The sequence below is a fragment of the Apteryx rowi genome, unplaced genomic scaffold (assembly GCF_003343035.1).
Source record: "Apteryx rowi isolate R43461 unplaced genomic scaffold, aptRow1 scaffold_251, whole genome shotgun sequence".
In the NCBI taxonomy this organism is placed as follows: Eukaryota; Metazoa; Chordata; class Aves; order Apterygiformes; family Apterygidae; genus Apteryx; species Apteryx rowi.
This window is the reverse complement of record NW_020448875.1, coordinates 839,827-842,636: the sequence shown is the minus strand read 5'-3', so window position 1 is coordinate 842,636 and position 2,810 is coordinate 839,827. Positions and strand designations below refer to the sequence as shown.

The window sequence follows — 2,810 nt, the reverse complement described above, 5'->3', positions numbered from 1 at the left end:
CCAAACCGGGCTGAGGCACGGCCTCCCCCCGGACTGTACCACTCCTGCCACGCACCCGGCCCCAATGGCTCCCCCCGGGGGGGGGGTGTCCTACAGCCGCGCGTCGCCCTCCCTCCCCTCCGCTCCCCTCCCCGCCGCCTCCGAACGTGGTACGGTCCGGCGTACCTCTTGGCGCCCTCACTTCACCCTCCTGGCGGAGCCGCGGTCCCGGCGCCCGCTGCGCCGCCGTGCGTGAGTGGCTGGGGGGGGAGCCATAGCCGCTGCCTTGTCTTCCCCCGCCGCTCGCCCTCTCCTGCTCCCCCCCTCCCCCCCCGCGTCCGAACACAGTTGGTTTGCTCCGAGAAGCCGGCCGGTCTTCTCCCCTAAACCGCTGGATCTCTCACGTCTTCGGCCATTTCCGACCGAAGTGGCGGAAGTTGCCGAAGAGGCGGCGGAACTTAACGGCCTGAGCCGAAGGGTGGGCGGAGMTTGCCGAACCGGCGACGGAGCTTGCCGAAGAGTGAAGGGGCGGGGACTAGACACCCGAAAGAGAGTCTTCGCTCCGGAAACTACCGAGAACAGCCGAAGCTCTCCAGCGCTGCTCCGTCTCCAAGCTCCCGGCGTCTCACCCGCTTAACACCCCGCGCTCGCCCAGCTCCCTTACGCACTCGGGAAGCGGCAGGGTGACGAACCAAAACGGAGCTCTGGCCCTTTAAATGGTGGCGCAGGCGGAGCAGTTACGCCCAGCGAAGGGGGGGGGGCCGCCAGCCACTGCGCATGCCCACTGAGGTGGGAGGGGCCGCGGCGCGTTTCCCGCCCAAGGGCGAGCACGTGCTCGGCCGCCCCTCCCCCCTCGCCTCACGGTGGAGGCGCCCGCGGGGAGCCGTTGCCCCCTCAGAGCCCGACGGCCGGGCGGCTCCCGGCAGAAGGAGGTCACGAAAAACAACCACAGTCTGGCGAGCCGACCCAAAAACACGCGGACACGCTGCAGACCCTCCTGACAGCCGCTAAAATGCCACCAGAGATTTGTTTTCATTGCAGAATTAGATTAAGGCTGGACCTGGATGGTTTGCGTTAACATCACAAATCATCACTCCGCAGGAACGAGGACAAAATAAGTTTAAATACTGCAGCGGTGTAGAGTGGTTTGATGTTATTAAGTCACAGCAGCTATGTAAAATATAGGGTGATAAGCACCAAACAAACCACACAGAAGATGGCAGCTGAGGCAAAAGAAAGGGAGAAAAATAAAAGGCAAGTAATGGTGCCAGCCATTTTCTTGCAAAAAAGCCAAGTGAAACATTCAGGAATTTTTGTTTCATTGCTTTATGCACTTTAACCATATATTTTATATACTTTAGGGGCCCTTTGAAAGGCATTCATATCTACAGGAATCAAATCTCACCCCYAAACCCACACACTGATAAATTTTGGGGGACTAGAGATTTCCCAGGAAAGAAAGAAGGCTTTACCTCTACAGGAGTGGAGAAGGTGGCAAGTGCAGTATGTCTCTGGCCCCAAAGCTCCAGGAATCTCAGTTTTAATAAAACATGAGCACTTTAAAACTGCAAGAAACCACTTTTCCACCACTCTGCACTTTTTAACAGCCATTTACACATGTGTAGAGTACGCAAGGAGGAATCAATTTTTAAACCAAGATGAAAAAAACAGTGGGAGGGAAAAATACCAGGTCTACCATTCATCAAACAATACGAAATACAATCCCGCAAGCAGGGAACACGCTGTACAGAAGGGGCAGGAATGGGCACTGCAGGTTCAAAGGTTCTCAGAAATAGCACTTCACATTTTTTCAGAAAGAARAARAAAAAAAAMCYCACAAGGACAGAGTCCYGCTGCATTGCACAGCACAAAGACAGAATTAACATCCCAATTACCGAACTCACCCACGTTGTCCTAGCACCCACGTCCCTACTTCCTCCTCTACCATGGCATAAAGTTATGCTCGTGCTGCACTGCTCTGCATGGAGATTTGCTGGAGGAAGCAGGGAGACAATAAATGCCTTTCAGGACCTTGCTGGGGGGAAAAAAAGAAAAGGAGAACTGCGCTTCAAGACACAAGTCAAGAGAACAATTCTCCCAATTCCCCAAATAAAACAAGCTTTCAGGAACGGCAGCCGGCGTGGCGAGTCTGTCTTTCAGAAAGCTCTGTCAAGGCTATATTACACATGATATTGATGAAGGTAGTTTCAGATTTGATCSCCGTTGTACACCCACCTTTCTTATTCGAATGTAACAAGAGATCAGTATAAAAAAGGAGTTTTCTGTTTCCCTTCCACCAAACCAAAAATCCACTGCTCAGCTGCCTTCTGTGTATCTGAACAGAAATATTATCATGTTCAAATATCCCCATTTTCTACCCTTTCTGCTCTCCAGGCTTTTGTTTTCTCCTGGTCTGCTGATACGCTACATCCAAGAACACACATAGGGTTTTTACCTCAGAAATGGATCCTAGTAGGTAGAAACCTATGATGAATAATAGGAGTTTAAACAAACAAAAAAGAACTTGGGCAGAGCAGTTGCCAAAGTGCTTTTCTAGCCCAGGAGAAGCCTTTTCCTCRTTCTGACTGCTTCTTAGCCGGGTTTCCCAAGGAAACAAGCCATGGTGCACAGTGCCAACCAACTGCACAGTGCCAGTGTTGTTAATGACTTTGAAACTCCTTGGCCACTTTTAGTCAAATCTGACCGAGGGSTAGAGGCCTAAAGATATTAGATTCTCACCTACTATGTGGAAGCGTGCAGGCGTAACGCAAGGACATCCACAAAGTTCCGCATCGCTCCCAGCCAACTCCTGCATGTGCTGCAATTTCAGC

The 2,810-nt window shown here is 52.4% G+C and overlaps 1 protein-coding gene across 3 annotated transcripts in view; it reads right to left on the bottom strand.

Annotated features, from left to right (window-relative positions):
• The window catches only part of EXTL3 (exostosin like glycosyltransferase 3), a 123,512-nt gene extending 123,128 nt beyond the window's left edge, over positions 1-384 (bottom strand). For 2 of the 3 annotated variants that reach the window (XM_026066969.1, XM_026066968.1), the window contains exon 1: positions 166-380. The gene's annotated coding sequence lies outside the window, so the exon portion shown is untranslated. Of the gene's footprint in view, positions 1-165 lie in introns of all 3 variants that reach the window. The other variant, XM_026066970.1, reaches the window with a different exon arrangement.
• Between the last annotated feature and the right edge of the window lie 2,426 nt (positions 385-2,810).